This window comes from Zootoca vivipara, chromosome 7 (assembly GCF_963506605.1).
Source record: "Zootoca vivipara chromosome 7, rZooViv1.1, whole genome shotgun sequence".
Classification (NCBI taxonomy): domain Eukaryota; kingdom Metazoa; phylum Chordata; class Lepidosauria; order Squamata; family Lacertidae; genus Zootoca; species Zootoca vivipara.
Window position 1 is genome coordinate 69,866,910 of NC_083282.1, and position 18,048 is coordinate 69,884,957.

Consider the following 18,048-nt stretch of genomic DNA (forward strand, 5'->3'; position numbering starts at 1 on the left):
TCCAGCTCCGAGGGCCTTCTGGCGGTTCCCTCATTACGAGAAGCCAAGTTACAGGGAACCAGGCAGAGGGCCTTCTCGGTAGTGGCACCCACCCTGTGGAATGCCCTCCCACTAGAGGTCAAAGAGAACAATTACCAGACCTTTAGAAGGCATCTCAAGGCAGCCCTGTTTAGGGAAGCTTTTAATGTTTGATGGATTTCTGTATTTTAGAATTTCTGTGTTTTTTTTTTGGAAGCCGCCCAGAGTGGCTGGGGGAACCCGGCCAGATGGGCGGGGTATAAATAATAAATTATTATTATTATTATTATTAGAGGATCAATTAACTTTTGGAGCACGGAGATGGAGAAAGTGAACAAGAAGATTAAAAGGCAGAAGAGGACAGCAGCCACATCAGGAATAACAGGTCACCAAAGACAAGTTGCCCTTTCCGTTTTTGCTTCTCACCATCACAACAGCAGTTGCCTATTTTGACCACGGGGTCAATTGACAGGGTGGGAAATCAAAGCATTCTGATCAGAAGGGGAATGCAGTTCCGTAAAGTCCAAGGTTTTATTTGTCTGGACAATCAAAGTAAGGGCTGTGTTTAGCTCTGCTTGCCCTGATGCCTTGGCCACAATGAGAAGCTTGCAGGCATCGGGTGGAATTCAACATTGCACTACTGTATTACAAACATTTCTTCTGTGCAAGAGTATCAGCTTGCCAGGCAGAATGGCCTCCCTCTTCTCCACCTGCATGCTGTTCATCTGACCCCCTTCGAGCCAATTTCTGGGGGTGTGGGGTGTGAAGCAGGGAGAAAGCTTCGTTGCACCAAAGCCCTTGAGCAGTGATTCCACTGACAGGGTTCATTAGGTGAATCCTGCCCATAGTGGAAATGCTGATGGAACTTTTTTTTTGTCTCCCTCATGGGGAAAGCACCAAACTAATTTCCTGGCCAGCCCTGGTACATATGAGATCATTTGGAATATTTTAGCATATGGTCTTTTAATAAATAGGCCAGTCTATACCCTTTTCCTCATACCTTAACTGTGTCTGGAGCCTAACTGGTAGGCATGTGTTCATTACAGCCAGTGGGTTATAGTGGTTAAAGTCTTGGACTGGGACCTGGGAGACCAGGGTTCATCTGCAAAGCTAACTTAGTGACCTTGAGCCAGTCACTGTCTCTCAACTTAACCTACCACAGAGAATTGTTACAAGAGTACAATGCAGGAGGGAAGCACCACGTTTGCCACCACCAGCTCCTGGGTGCTGGTGGTGGGGGCGTGGAGGTAGAGTATATAATAAATATAGGCCCTCTAGACATGGCTTGCCCAACTTCATCCTTGCAGCCATAATTTATTGGACCATAACTTATTTAAAATATTTGTTCGTGTCCTGTTCAGAATTTAACTAAGGTAGCTCATAAACAGGACTTGCCCTATCATGAGGCAGAATGAGGCAGGTGCCTCAGGCGATGGCTGCTGCAGAAAACAGCCCTCATCATTTCTTAAACAAGCCTCCTGTTCTGCCCTCATGTACAGAGATGGATGTTGTTCCATCACCACTGCAACTGCTCAGGTTCTCCACATCGAATTGGGTGGCGAATGCCATCTTGTCTGCCTCAGGCTGCAAAATATATTTGGCCTGCATATATAAACAGAAGCTGGGTGTGCACCTATGCATTTATTGTTTGCATTATGTATTTTGTGTTTTTTATACTGCAAGCCACTCTGTGGTCCTTGGATACAGGTATTTAAATTTAATTAATACTGATAATAATAATTTAAACATCACAGGAAAAGGAACCAACATTGCCCAATCCAATAGATGCCAGTCCCTTACACCAGTGGCTCCCAAACTTTTGTGGGCCTCCTCCGTCTTAGTTTCATAAACTCATCCCCAGAGCTCTCTACCCTATAAAAAGTAGTACAGTGGTGCTTCGGTTTGCGAACACAATCCGTTCCACGGAGGCATTCGCTCACCGAGGCATTCATTCGCTTAGGCATGCTTCTGTGCGTGCGCGAAGCGCCGATAGAGCGCTTCTGCACACGTGCTGCGCAGATCACTTCTGCACATGCGCAAGCTGTGCAGATCGCGTCTGCGCATCCGACGCCTCGGAACCCGGATGTAAACACTTCCGGGTCCGCGGCGTCCATAAACGGAGGTAGTTGTAAACCGAGGTTCCACTGTATTCAGGATAGTGGTTCACACAACCCACAAAGAAAGTTTATAACACAATAAAATTCAGAACCGTGACAATTAATTGCACATTTATTCAATATCCAATTAAAATGATTTAGTTTAATTAAGTCAACAAAACTGATGAACTTGAGCCAGTGATATCAGCATTTCAAAATCACATAGCCATTGACACCTGCAGCACCCCCATGCCACCCACTTGCCTCTTAGCACCCACTAGGTAATTCCCCCAGGGGGTGGTACCACCCACTTTGGGAACTCCTGCATTAGAACAAATGTAGCACTGTCTAACTCTAACCAGCCTCATCCTGCTCTCAGCCATCCTGCACCTGACTGGCTTCAGTCCAGGGAGTAGTGCAGTCTGTCACCTTCTTCCGCCTCAGCCTCAATGTTGCCCTTGTAGAATTCAGGAGGGCAGGGAGAAAGCAACAAGTCTCAGTGGGCAACAGCCACCACTGCTCTGACCTAAGAAAGATTATTTTTTAATACTCCTAAAAAGAGAGACTTCACAGATGAAGGGAAATAGCTTAGTGGTAGAGCATGTGCTTTGCATGCAAATATCAATATTTCTGCCGATATAACATGGCCAAGCCCCTTTTTAATAAAGAGATACCAGCTCTCCCTCTTCTTCTTTTTTTTGCAAGGTACCAAGGCCCAGGTGGGCGGAGGAGAGAGAAACTGCAGACACCTGGACTGCCCAGCAGTGTGTGCCATGTTACCCAATATCGACAGAAACTCCCGCCAGCAGAAACGGTGCCAGATCAAGAGCGCATCTAATTAGAGCACTTTAATTGCTTCCATTGTTCATTCGGATCCATCATCCCACACTCTAGTTCCAGAAATACCCAACAACGCCTCTTTCATCCTCCTCCTCTCTGCCTCTTCAACATTTGCGTTATTATGAGAAAGCCACTTTCCAGATTCAAGACCTCTGATGGGAGAAATTGGGGGGGTGGGGGGGTCTTAAACCGGCAGTCTGTTGCCTCCTCTGCCTTCAAACGCTTGACATCGCTCCAACTTCACCTGCCTCACTACAAAAAGCAGCCCTGACAGGCACTCATACCTGGCTGCCGCCCCTGAGCCAATCATGCTTTCTAGCAGCACTAATGGCAACAAACAAGATTAGTCCATTACAAAAAGAGGTGTCATTATAATGCACAGTAGGGTTCTGCTGGGCCTTCTTCTTACAAGTCTCCATCCCTCCCCCCCCCCAAAGCAATGAAATGACTCTCTTTCCACCAAAACGCAGTTGCAGTTCCCGTCAAGATCCTGCACCAAGGAAGAAATCAAAGCTAAAAATATCCGCTGAAAGGTGCCACACTACAGAGACAGGCATAGCGTAGGGAGGGCCATGAATTTATTATGAGCCCCTAACACAGCTTCAAACAGCCTTTGATCTATCCCCATTTATTCAAATTTTAGGGGAAAAGGGGGGGGGAGAAAAGACAGAAAGAAAGAAAACAACATTTCCTTTGTGCGGAAGGAGACTGCTCCACCCTGTGCATTTGCATTCAGATCTGATGCAAGGTAAATACCACTACAGAATACATCCCAGGTCCTCCCAGCTTTGAATACCACAGAGGAATGGAAGAATGTTCAGCAATAAAGAGATGAGATTAAAGAGTTAAGCGCCCATTTGAATCTGCAGGGCACTTTGGGGTCTGTTTAACAAACAAGGGTCTCTTTTTTTTCAAATATGAATTGCAAGGAGAGGCAACAGTAGAGGCTTTCCGAATAATTCAAGAGAGAGGAACCTTTTCTTCACTCCGAGGGCTGCATTCTCCTCTTGTCAACCTTCTGGGGGCCACATGCCAGTGGTGGCGGATGGGGTCAGAGGCAAAAGTGGGCAGAACAGCTTGTGTGAACCTTACCTAGACAACAGGCTAGTGCAGGCATCCCCAAACTGCAGCCCTCCAGATGTTTTGGCCTACAATTGCCATGATCCCTAGCTAGCAGGACCAGTGGTCAGGGAAGATGGGAATTGTAGTCCAAAACATCTGGAGGGCCGAAGTTTGGGGATGCCTGGGCTAGTGTCTACATGCAGTTACACCCCTATCTCTATCCTCCAACCAGGCAAGCAAAAAAAGCTTTAATCAGAATTCAAGGATACACTCCAGCCAGGCAAAAACACTCAAGAAGGGTGGAAGTAGAGCCATTTATGGGTGTGGCTGGGGATACAGCATGTCTTAGGTGGAATCCCAAAGGCCAGCTAAGGCGGCTTAGCCCATTGCCCAAGGTTCCGCTGCCCTGGAATAACTGAACTGGAGTTGCAGAAGTCAAAAAATACCCTCAGTGGAATAGAACCAATGAAGCACATAGCAGCTTATTCCTACATTTCATTCTGTGCATCACAGCTGTTATTATTACCAAAACTAGCAACACTCTTGCTGTGGTGCTTAATCCAAGCTGGTAGACATTTTCAACTGCCTGAGCTATTGTGAAAATAGAAAGTTTCCTGCAAAAAGAATTACAGGTGGTCAAACGGAGATCTTGCTCAAAGCCACGTGGAAACACACAAAGAAAAACAAACCCACCCTTTGCCCCTAAGAATCCAGGTCTGGATTACATAATCTGCAAAGCAGCCTTGCCCAAATAATGCCACCCAGGTGTTTGGAACCGCAAGTGCCATCAGCATCAGCCAGCATGGCCAATGGACAGGGACAATGGGAACTGTATTCCAGAGCAGCTTGGGGGCGGCGGGGCGGCACTATGCTGGGTAAGGAGGCATCAGAGCCTTCTTAGCAAGCAAAAAACTCAAGGGAGCCATGTTAGCACCAGTGTGGAAGTGTTTGCGCCAAAGGATGGAACCTGCCATCTCTCACCATCGCCTTCAACACAAGAGCATGGCTAACATAACAAACATCCTGATGTTTATTGCCAGGGCGCCCTGACACAACTGTCATAACTTTCAATAGCTATCAACCAGCTCCTGCAAGCAAGCATTTATTTAGATTGTTGCACTAAATCCTTGCAATGTTTTTGGTGGCAATTTTCTTTCATTCTGCAAAATACAGCGGGAACCTGCTGACTCAGAGGCATCTGACTGCTCCAATGAGAACAATGGGCTGCTCAGCTACATCTGTCAGATGCACTGTGCACAGGAACTTTCATACAATTTTCGAGACAGCAAATTTACACATGTGTGCCATACATTTTGAGCAATGCAATTCATTGGGGGGCGGGAATTCTCTCTGCTTTATTCTGTTCAATGCTCCCAGCAAACCCTCACTCTGGAACAGAGACGTGTGTGTGTGTGTGTGTGTGTGTGTGTGTGTGTGTGTGTGTGGCCTCTAGTGCCAAAACACAGCTTTTCATCTTGCAGGGAATGACCCAATCACTTCAATGAAAGGAGCACTAGTGGGTGTACAAAAACTTGCCTCCTTCATTGAAATGAATGGAGAGGTCCACTTGGGTGCTTCAGAGTACATATGGGACTCTGGATTTAGGGCAGCACTACTGCATTAGAAAGGAATCTCAAAAAAGGGGTGAGAAATGCTGAAATGATGCCTAACAGATACAGAGCTGCCAAACCTGTCCTGTAAAAATTACAACACACCAAGGACTGTATTTTACTTTCAAACACATGCACACACTTCTTTATGAGGCAATGACATGATTCCCCAGGTAACAAAATATTAACATTGCATTCCACTTCTCCCCTTTTGCAAAATGTCAAAGCAAAATCATGCAGCTTGCCAGTGAGTTTCCACAAACACCATGACAAAGAAAGTGAAATCTCTTAAGCCAATACCTTTAGCATCAGACCTTCCAGTTCCCTAAGAAATGTAACAAATCATGGGAAGTTTTCCAAAGGCAGCAACTGGAATCAGGTCTCCAACTGATCTCCATGGTTCAAAAGAAAAACAAAACGTTTCTTGCCAATGGATCAAAATGGACATGGCTTGCAAATTTTAGTTTTAAGAGTGCAAATTCATTCCCATTGAAATCAGTGCTGCAAAAATCCACCTCTTTCTTTAGGGAAACTCCTTGGAATGCAACTCCCCTAATCGAAATACTTGGAGGAAGAGATGTACAAACACTGCTGTTGTTTGGAAACAAAACACACTGGTTCTCATCTCCCAGAGCCAAGAGTTAATCAACCACCTATTTCTGCAGCACAGCAGAGCAGTCAAACTGCACCTTCCTCAAGATGTATATGTGCTCCCATTGCAGCGGGGATCACAAATGCTTCATCCCTATTTATAGAAAATGTCTGATTTAATGCCTCTGCTACCATCCAAAGTTGCTGTTAAAGCAATAAACGCAACCCGGTGATTGCAAACAGAATGGGGACATTTTTCACTGCCATCAATGGTGGGCACAAGGGAGGTACACACTGGGCACAAAGATAAATGGGCAGGAGAGAGGAAGCATCAGTAAGGCTTAACACGCCAGCTTACGTTTCTCATTCCGCTCTGAGGCTGAAAAAAAAGCTATACCAGGCAAAAGATCTGTTCCGTGGGTACACTTATATTTACTACAACACCTGTCGTGCTGATGGGCAGGGTGGGGAAGAGAGGATGTATACCTGCAGTACATCCCACTTGCACTTTGAATGCAAGGGGGAAAAGTTATTATAACCCCTGTCCAGCAGAGCACACCAGCACCAAGAAGGAAGGCAGGTTTTGTCCTCACTGCACCAGTGTACTCAGGGATGCCAATGGATCAGAGGCTTCACTCTCCTGGTAAAGGTAAAGGTGCTCCTGACCATCAAGTCCAGTCGTGTCTGACTCTGGGGTTGCGGCGCTCATCTCGCTCTATAGGCCGAGGGAGCCGGCGTTTTGTCCGCATGACAAAGGCCAGCATGACAAAGCTGCTTCTGGCGAACCAGAGCAGCGCACGGAAACGCCGTTTACCTTCCCGCCCTATTTATCTACTTGCACTTTGATGTGCTTTCAAACTGCTAGGTGGGCAGGAGCTGGGACCGAGCAACGGGAGCTCACCCCGTTGCAGGGATTCGAACCGCCGACCTTCTGATCAGCAAGCCCTAGACTCTGTGGTTTAACCCACAGCGCCACCTGGGTCCCTCTCCCAGTGGTCCAAGTCATTCTAAATTAAACTGCATGCCAGCTGTACAGACCTATCCCGGGTTCCATTTTTTCCCTTCACAATAGAAATTGATGGATGCAGACTGTCCAAATTCAAGGAGGGAGCACCATCAATCCTTCTTACACCTGCCTTTGAAATCCAGAAGCATATTACCAAAGGGTCCAGAGTGTTGTTCAACCTGCAAAGCATAAACCATCTAAGAACTGGCGCTCCTATCAAATAAGTATCTGTGTAAACAAACTGGCTCTGGGCCACCAGTGGCAGGAGGGGAAGGCTGCAAGATGACAACTTTTGAAGATTCCACAGAGACACTCAATATCCAGCTTTTCCTCTTCTGCTCAAGTTGCTTAAAACTTACCTTGCTGAATACAACATAAAGGAACGCCACAAAGCCTGTTAAGAATAAATCCTTGCTTGTAGAATTCACCTCGCACCCCACAGGAGAAAAAATAGCAAAATCTTTGACAGGCAAAGAGCGTTTCAGTAGATTTTAGAGAAAGAAAACACAAAGGAGGGGTGAGGAAAAGCCATGTGCTGAATCTCTATAGTACTATCAGTATCTCATTCAGCTTCAAAATGTGCCTGCATATTTAAAATGGAGCACATGTTCATTAACAGGTCATCTTCTGTTCAGTTCTGCTTTCCTCTACAAAAGCTTCTCCTGATACTCAAAGTTAGTTAACAGCCACAAAGGGAGGATGAGAAACAAAGATATCATATCACACCCAAAATATCATCAATGGATTCAGTCAATCATAATGAACACCAAGAGCAGTTGTGCAGCTTCAAATTGTTGTGCATCTCAAGTAGATGGCAGGAAAAATCAAGGTATCTGCATGACGGATACAGAATACTATCTTAACTCATTTAGGCTGCTATTCTCTGCACAATGACCCATGACAAAGACTCACTGACCTTAATGAGGCTCATATCCAAGTGATCGTGTATGGGGCTGCACAACACAAAACATGCAATGCAGAATGAATTCAACTAGGCAAGCTTCCACACATGGTGGAACACAATAAGCTGCCTTATACAGAATCAGGCCATTGGCCCGTTTAGCTCAGTAATGCAAACTGAAGGCAACGGTTCTCCAGGATTTTCTACAAGAGTCATTCTCAGCTCTCCCAGGAGATGCCAGAGACTTTTCTGCATGCAAAGCATGGGCTCTACCATAGAGCTTCCATTGCTTCACTGGGTCCAACTACTTCATGGCTCTGTTTTGGTAAATCTGCTTGTCTGAAATAATTGTGGCTACAGAAACCATGGCAGGCTTGAAGCCTACATAAAGCCAACAATATTATGGTAGTCAGCTGCAACAAAATGGAAGGCAGGGGAACCAATTTGCTAGACTTAGCTCTTAAAGTGGCCCAGTGATGGAATGCTGAATTATTTTGCCTCTCTTCTAACAGAACAAAAATTAATTAAAACCACTAGGTTGTTGCAGCAGAAAGTGAAAGAAAAAAGCAAAATACAACTGAGCAAACATTCTTGGCAGCAAGACTAAAGATACTCCTGCTATCATGCAAGTTTTGGGAAAACATGCCAGTAAGAGGTCTAGAACAAAAGAGGGGGTGTGGCTCAGAAAACTAAAGGTATGGTCATCGCAGGGGGGGGGATTGGATGTGCCTGGCTTAAATAATGCCACAATGAAAGCCACAATACACAGAATGGATTACAGCACAAACGGCAAAAAGTGAAATACCTCAATGTCTATTACCCACATCAATCAATTGTCAACGACTCAATTAGGGAAATGACTGGTCCACTTCTTGCCATATGATTGTATTTCATGTTGAATATTATTATATTCAAGAAACAGAAATGTGCAAGGACACATCCTTATCCTCCTGTACATGCTTGTTCCATGTTTCAGCATTATATATTGCAATGTAAATTACCTTCCTGAAACCAACAGATCTATTACTGTTTATGAAGGGCAGGAGAAGAACTACAGTTCAATGTGAGTATCAATGGTGGATCTCCTCACCAATCTCTATTATTGAACTGGGCCACTCCTTCAGTGTGTCTGCAGCACAGGAGCCAAGATTCACAGGCATTCTCCACATGGCCACTTTAAATGATATAGCAAGACAGCAAATGCCAGCCCTTCACTGATATGTAGCCTTAATTCATTCTCAGCCATTCCTCAGCATGAGAATCAGGAGCATTGCAGGAGGAGATACTCTTAAGGATTATTTTGCGGATCATCTGCAACCAACTAATTAAACATTTACAGGGGAGAAACTCTACATTAGAGAGACCCAGTTGCTGCACAAGAGGCATGCAGCCTCAATCTGCTGAAGAAAATAAATGCAGATCCCTCCCAAGTCCGTGGCAAAAATGTTCAATGAGCTCAGAGATACAAGATGGAGGCCCTGGTGTTCCAAATGACAAAATGCAACAGGAGGCGGGGATCACAAATTGCAATTTGCCAGGTAAACTTACCACAACCTCTCCTCTGGCAAACTTCCTACAGTGCTATGGATTTCTTGACATGTTACATGTTGGCATTTGTGATTAGCTACCAGTTAGCTATGGAGCATTGATCAGCATATGGCAACAATTCAAACAGCGTCTCTTCACCACTGAATAGTATCTGAAGCAGAAGAGTCAGCAATTTCCCTCTTCAATGAATGGTGAATAGCACAAACTGCCACTTTTCCTGCTCCCCACTGAGAAGTTTTAAAGTCGCTAACTTTACCTTGAACTACAAGAAGAAGATAACAAAAATGATAATATCTCATAAATGTGACTAGAGCCTCCCCAAGCATTGCATATCTGTTTTTTTGTTTTTTTGGGGGGGAGCCTAAGCAACCGTCATATCCTATGCATATTAATTCAGATTTTAATCCCACTGTATTTAATCGTTTTCACTGACATATCAGCATGTCTAGAACTAGGCTGTTTATTAATTAGACAGGAAGCTCCACTGTGCTCAGTGGGGACTTACAACGGAGTAAGGACTTTGAAACCAGTCACTCGCTTTACCCAGGCCAGCGGTTTCTCTCCCAAACCCTTGCAATGCAAACTACAAGCAACTCCTTCAAGACTGTTGACAGTTTCAGCAACACATCTATTACAGGTGCTACTGTTAGAACAGCATCATTACTGTTCTGAACATACACTCAGCGAAGCCATAAGAGTTCCTAAGATTTTTCAGGACTTCATCATGAGAAATTAATAAGCCTTCAAGCCAAACGCATATAAAAGGGGGGGCATAAAAAGTAGTAAACACGACATGGGCTTCAGGGCTCCGCCGCACCTAGGACTGGTGTTGGCATTTGGGTGTGGCCCCCCCAAGCCGAGTTCCCCCTGAAAAGAGGAATGAACTCCCGGTGCAACCTGACCTTGGCGGGGGCGGGGGATGCCCTACCGGTAGAACACCTGCCTAAGGGGCAAGACTGAAATAAAACAAATATAAGCAAAGGGAAGAGCAACGCCCTTCCAAGAAAGCGCTACCTGCCTGTCGGCAGAGGCTACCCACAAACGCCCCTTTACCTTCGACTGAAAGGGAACCAGAGTTCGATCTAGGAAGGCGCCTCTGGAGTAAGCGAACTCTTTGAAATCGACGCTGGGCAACACATTTTTGCCAATTCCGAGTTCGCCGCGCGGATTAGTTACCAGGCTTGTCTTTCACAACAGACGGCAGGATTTTTTTTATTTTTTTTAAAAAAGCAACCTGTACGCAGCTCCGCCCTCTTCGTAGATAAAAAAAGAGGGAAACACACACACACACACACACCTGCAAAGTAACAGGAATCCGAGATTCGCCCTTTGATCGACTTTGCAAGCGAGCGTGGGGGGAGCGAGCAAGAGAGCAATCAAGCAGTTGCCCCCCACGCACGCACCCCCCACATCGCCCTTTTATAAACGTCCAACCCAATTCGCTTGCCCGTTCTCGGAAGCGAGCAAAGCATGCGTGTATAAAAAATAAGGAAGGGGGCTCAGTCCCATGAAGGAGACATTTCCAAAAGGGGGGGGGGTTGGTTCTCTTTACACAGAAAGGATCAACAGGGTGCAAGCACACCTGAACGTCTCTGGCAGGGCTTATCTCTTTCCCACCCACCCCCCACTCAACTCGGCCACCCCCGTTTCCAGCAGGCAGAGCAGCCAAGGGCGGCGGGGGAGGCACAGATTCGCCGTCGAGAGGAAAGAAAGGAACACACCCCTCTGCCCCTCTCGGAGGAAAGGAAGATGGGGGCGCTGCACAAGCGAAAAGGCGGGGTGGGGGTGGAGATGATCCCGAAGGATGCAAACGAGCGGGTTGGGGGGAGTTGAGAAGGAAGGGGAAGTAATGTCACCTGGACACGGTCGCTACCAAAGACGCGGTGAGAAAGAAGGAAGCGAGTTTGTAGTATCGTGAGAAAACGCACACGCGTGACCAGGTCGCTCCCTCCTCCTACTCTTAGTACTACTACCGCCGCCGCCTTCCCGGAGACCTCCACGTGATCTCGCTGCCCGCCTGGTTCCGCAGATCTCCAGCCACACCGCCGGGGCGTCGGTCGACCCGGTTGCCCTGAGTGGCTCCGGCAGGCGGGGCCGGGGGGCGAAGGCAAGCGGTGGCATCGGGGTAAAGGGGAAAGATGGGGGTGGGGAATCGTCGCAATGGCTAACCTTTTTCTTTTCTTTTTCCTGGCCCCCGAGTAATCCGGAGTCAAGACGTCCAAGGATCCAAGAAAACGTTCATCTGGCGCGGAGAATCACAGGCTCCCGAGCCTCCTTGCAGTTAATTAAAGGGACAAAAAATGCAGATTCCGAAGAGAAACGGGGGGGGGGGTTGGGGTTTTTAAAAAGCAGCGGCTTCTCTCTCTTCCCCCTCCCTGCTGCTTTCTTCCTCCAAGAGCGGCAAGAAAAATGAATCGGGCTGGCTTGCAAAGCGGCGAGGGAGGCAGGGGGGGGGGCTAATAATGCAAGGCAGCTGCAGCGGGAGGCAGGAGCGAGTGAGCAGGAGGGCTGGCAGCTCAGCGAGAGAGGCACGTCATGAGCAACTGAACCAGCCTCCGAGGGAAGGGGGGGGGAGCGAAAGCTCATCTATGCAACCAAACAGCCTTTGCACGGGCTGCGCTGCCTGCAGCCCGGAGTCCTTTCGCGTTTCCCCAGCCCTTCAAAGCGGCGGCGAGGCGCTCGCGGCAGATGCAATCGGATTTCGGAGCAGGTAGGCTGGGAATGTGGCCCTCTCCGCACCTGTGCGGATGCATCCGGGGCGGCCCACCCACTTCAGTCCTTTGGCGCGTCCCGAGTGTGAAAAAATGCAAGGAAATAAAGCGACAGTTTGATCGGGTTGCTGCAAGCCGATTCCGGGCTAAACTCGCGCTCCCACCCCCGCCCGGTCTGCTCCCAGGCTCCCTCTTCTCTGCCAGTCAGAGAGATGCAAATCATGTAACCCCACCTCCTCGCAACTCCCTTCTCATTGTTCCGTAAACCAAGGTAAGCACACCACGCCCAAAAATCACACACGGCTCAGTTACTGTTAAGGTCACCGTCGTATATCCGGGGAAGGAGGCCAGAGCTCATGGATCTGTGGGTTTAGTATTGTGCTACGTTACCTGTGGCGATGTGCTGCGGTATAACTAACTATATGTTTTAAACACTGTATTTTCCTTCACGGTACTACTATGTGCATAAAGTACATTGCAGGGTCTGAACAATTTGCATCCCAGTTTGAAACCTTGGCTCGCATGAAAATTGGCATCCCAGTTTGAAACATCTGCTTGTATCAATATTTACCTAAATAAGCAGCTTTTAAGTGTGGAAACCTACAGCAAGTTAAGAGGAAGGCAGTGGTTATATATCTAATGATTTCCATGTTGCCATTCCAAGGTGGCTTATAAGAACAAAATCAAAACAAGTTGAAATGCATTTTTTATAAATCTCAATCCTGGGCCACCCAGTGAGCTTTGTGGAGTTTCAACTGCAGTCTTTTCCACATCTTCCATTGTGTCTGTGGTTGTATGGCACAGCCACACCCAAGTGTACAGTATTGTGTGCAGGCGATACTAGTTGACAGACATGAAGATAAATAGCAAAACGGGGGATACTAAAATTTCAATTACTATGTGATTCCACCTTTCGTGATGGGCTGCATAATCCTATATTCATATCATGCCATTCCACAGGTATAGCAGCGACACAGCTAATGTATGTTCTGCCTGGTGTGGGAGGTCAAAACCATAAAGCCCAGGGAATGCAGAAGCAATGTAAAAATGGCAGACACGCCCAAAGCAACCCTGGAAAACACCACAGTCCACCCCTCAAGGATTGTGGTCAGCGTAGAAGCCCAGAGCCAGAGCAAATCTGCGCAGGCGAAGCCAGGGGTATGTCCATCACGCCGCCATGCCCCCAATACTCAAGGACCATGAGGAGCTAGGCAAGTGTAAGGTAAAGGTAAGGTAAAGGACCCCTGGATGGTTAACTGCAGTCAAAGGTGACTATGGGGTTGCTCATCTCGTGTCAGGCCAAGGGAGCCGGCATTTTGTCCACAGACAGCTTTCTGGGACACGTGGCCAGCATGACTAAACTGCTTCTGGTACAACGGGACACCGTGACAGAAACCAGAGCACACAGATAGGCCGTTTACCTTCCCCGCTGCAGCAGTACCTATTTATCTACTTGCACTGGTGTGCTTTCGAACTGCTAGGTTGGCAGGAGCTGGGACAGAGCAACGTGAGCTCACTCCACCACAGGGATTCGAACCGCCGACCTGATCGGCAAACCCAAGAGGCTCAGTGGTTTAGACCACAGCGCCAAGTGTACAGCCAAGGCAGCCCTGTGGTGCTCTCTGTTAGAACCATGACAGACACATTTGGGATGTTTACTTCCTCCCCACCCACCTACATTAAGGAAAGGTATAAAACCAGGCAGCAGCGACAAGCAAAGGAACTCCCATCTGCAAAGCAGGGAAGGGCCAGGGGACATGTTCAGGTTGCAGCGGGAAGCCAGCTCAGCCAAGGAACAGAAAGTCTGGCGGATTGGTAGAAATTTGCCTTTAACTGGGGACATGTTCAGGTTCAGTTCCTGACATCTCCCAAGTAGGGCTGGGAGAGACCCTTCTCTGACACCCTGGAGAACCACTGACCAAACTGTTGGTCAGTTTGGACAACAGTGAGCCAGGTGGACCAATGGCCAGACTTGGTCTATGGCAGCTTCCTACATTATTATGGATTGGTTTAAATACAGGGCGTTCTGCTGGCATATCTGTCACGGGGGCAAATTGTAAGGTGTGGTAAGCATTATTTATTCAGGTTCCACTTTCCAAACTGGACAGAATAATTTGGGAAAGGGCTCTAGATCAGGAGCAGAGCATCTGTTTTGTGTGCAGAAGATCTCACAGCTGAGAGACCCATACCTGAAATGTGAAGAGCTGCTACAGTCAGTGTGGACATCGCTGAGCTTGATAGACCCATAGTCTACTTCAATATAAGACCTATCACCCAGGGGTAGGGAACCAGATCTCCACTAACCACAGGCCCACATTATCAATTACTTGACAGGTGATTGACCATTTTGGCAAGCGCCTGACAACCCAATAGCATCAGGTGACCCTTTGTTTGCCAGCATGGTTTGAAATCAAATTGTGCAAGCAAAGGCATAGCCCCCCCCCCCAACCCAGATGATCACCTGTCTTACAAAGTACTCCTGAAGACCCAGCTACCAACTGATTCTGCACAGGGCTTTTGCACACAGCTTTGCGGGTAAACTTCCTTTCAGCTGAGACAGGTCTATACTTGGTTCACATATGACATCAGGTGTAGGCAGAGGAATACCTGTGCTCCATTGCACCCTTGGCAAGGATATTTGGCTGCCCAGAGCAGCAGCATGTGGAGCATGCCGGCGAGACAGAGCAGAGAGGCCAGATTTTCACGCGTCCCTGGGCGTGTGTCCTAGGTCTGCCTGTGGGTGTAGGGCAGGTGGGCTTGGCCAGAATGGGTTCACAGGCCAAATGGTGGACCTATTTAGATCCAAATGTGGGAGGTTCCTCAGCCCAAAGGAGGAGGGGAGGGAGGAAACTCGCATCTTGTGGCAACGGTGAGACTGGCATTCTGCCAACTGAGCAGGACTTCTGCTGAACCCCTCAGCCAGCAGATCTCCAGTACAGGGCTGCATCCTAAAAAGCTAATAAATATAAATATAAAATGGCAAGAGAGGGATATTACACTCATGCCTGCTTGTGGGCTTCCCATAGGCATTTGGTCGACCACTCTGGAAAAGAGGATGCTGGGCTAAATAGGCCTTTGTTTGTTTCCTTATCTACAATGTTATTTATAATTGCATAAAGAAATAAAAGGCATAGCAATTAGCCTCTTGGTACTTCCACCAGGTTATACTGTTCAGGGTTCCAAATTACAGTGAAAGCTATTTCCTCTTTTGTGCTTTTACCAAATGGGTTTGTTTCTGTCCACAACCTCCTTGTTTGCTTACCTTTGGGGGTTTATTTTATTTTATTTTATTTTATTTTGCTGTCCTGCTGGTATGTTTTGATGTCCAAAAGAACAATGCCTTCAATGTGAACCATCCTAGGCGTGGCGTGTGTGCATGTTACAGCCTGTCAGTGGCCTAGAATTCCACTGTATATTTACACAGAAATAATTTGCAATGGTTAAATAACTTAAAGTCATGCATTTTTAAATGGGCACAAGCAAACATTCCACTGTGAGCTCCCTAGATTTGGAGAATGAGTGCTAACAATGGAGATGGTCCTGCAAATTCAGCATCAATTGCGTGTAATATGTAATATGTTTGTCAATTGATATGCAAATTTGATGTCTCTATTTTGCCTTTGGCCTCAGGCTCCTGACTAACTGCCAAGATGGTAACAGGTGTTGCTAAGTCAATGCCACTTCTTAGATGGCATATTGTGTTAGCAATAGGATGCAAGCATTTTTAGAAACCTAACTATGTTATGGGGGGTGGGAGGAGAGATAAGGTTTACAGTCTAGAATTTAGACCATAACAAAGGAATTGTGCAGGTTATCTGCCATTGCAGCATTGTGACTTGACAACCTTTATTTTTTTTATATTATATTTTATTGATTTTATACAAAACAAAAACAAAAACAAAAGATACTACATTACATGTTTACCACTGGCTTCCACCCACCCTCCCAAGGCCCTCTTCTCCCACCAGAGGGACCCCCGAAAGGCAGGCAGCCGGCAGTGTTTCCTTTTATGGCTGGGTTTCTCCCCCACCCCTCCCTCCCCCCCCCCAGAATCCCCCCTGCCACCGGGAGACTCCAAGAGAGGGAACGAAGAGGGGGGCATCCGTCCAGCCAATTTCCAAACAGAAAAAAGAAAAACAAAAGAAAGAAGAAAAAAAAGGAAAAATGAAAGAAAAATGACTTCCCCAACCTCCCCCCTATCCCGATTTCCATTTTCGATTCTTATTTAACAGTATTCTTATTCTTATTCCCATTCTATTTCTACAAAAAAAAATTAACCTTATATTATAAAAAAACTGTCCCACTTTTTAAATCCTCTTTAATCAAACTAGCTTGATCTTTCTAAATCTTTTTCATAAACAAATCTGCTCGTTACTTTTATTTTTGACCTGCCTATTTTATATCCTCCAAAGCTCCTCTTTATTATTCTTATTTGCACAAATTAAAAATCATAATTTTCCCCCTCCCCGCCCCGATCACGGCCTTTCCCTTCCAGTCCAGTAAGTTCCAAAGTCGTCAGTCCAGTTGTCAGTCCTTTTTATCTGTCCTCAATAATTGATATTCAATCTTCCTTCAACCCACCCCCTTCCTAACCTGTTTTAAAAACCAACCCCCTCTATCTCCCCCTCCCCAGTCTTCTTTTCTTCTTTGCTGGCCATTTTCCTCATGGGTGTTCTGTCTCTCCTGTAGCTCTTGCATTATTGACTCCTCTGATCCATCTTTGTTCTTCAAATTTTCCTTTTTCCCATCGCTCAGTTCATACGGCCACTCGTCGTTTTGTGCCTTTTTTTTTCGGTTGAAACCTTTTCCTGTAATTCTTGTGTTCCTTCTTTAATCAAGTCCTCTTTTTGCAAATCTTGCTCCTTTTCCTCTGGTAAGTCCCGTTCTCTGAGCTCCTGTAGATCTTGATTTATTTCTAACAATTGTTGCTGAGTCTTGTACGTTTCTATTCTAAGTTCCCATAAGAGTTTTATCACTCTGTCCTTGAACGCAGATGTGCAGTCTTTTGTTGCCATTGTTCCAGCTTGCTGAGGATGGCGCGAGGCTTGAGAGCCAGGGGGTGTTTACAAAAGAGATATATTATTGCAAAATCCAAACTGGAAACTGTGTATTGTCCGTAGTATCTAACTTCAACTTTAAATTTGTTTCAAACATTCAATCAAAAAGTTTTTAAGTATCAAATCCTTATTGACATCCATCTTCACAATCAGCTTACCGTCCTCTCCGGGCTGCCGATTTCAGGGCAGGGAGAAGCTCTCCCTTTCCTAAGGTGCAGGGGATATCAGCTTTAAAATAAGTCTCTCTCCTTCACCCTGCCACCGGAGGTAATTCTTTAAATTTAGTCTCTGAAGGAGTTCATATAATAAGCTGCTTTTCGCTTAGACTGGTCGTCATTTCAATTGCACTGCTTCTTGCATCAATCAGTGGGAGAAGGTGACTTCCGTTCTTTTCCCCTTACTCCCGTTACCGAATTACAGTCCAATTATTATATATTCAAACTTTACTCACGGGTTTTTCCAAATCAAAAATTTAGAAGAATCTGCCGCTCACCACCACCGGACTCGAAGCTTCACTTCGCTGAGGTAACGCTGTTCTCCAAAATGCCCCCCGCGACTGCAACCCTTTCTCTCCGGGACTCTTATTAGAGCTCACCAGAGGATCGGGG

General features: G+C 46.5%; 1 protein-coding gene across 9 annotated transcripts in view; it reads right to left on the bottom strand.

The window, feature by feature from the left end:
• The window catches only part of EPB41L1 (erythrocyte membrane protein band 4.1 like 1), a 184,066-nt gene extending 171,501 nt beyond the window's left edge, over positions 1-12,565 (bottom strand). For 4 of the 9 annotated variants that reach the window (XM_060277260.1, XM_060277261.1, XM_060277259.1 and 1 more), the window contains exon 1: positions 11,842-12,565. The gene's annotated coding sequence lies outside the window, so the exon portion shown is untranslated. The other 5 variants (XM_035121909.2, XM_060277262.1, XM_060277263.1 and 2 more) reach the window with 4 other exon arrangements.
• Positions 12,566-18,048: the final 5,483 nt, after the last annotated feature.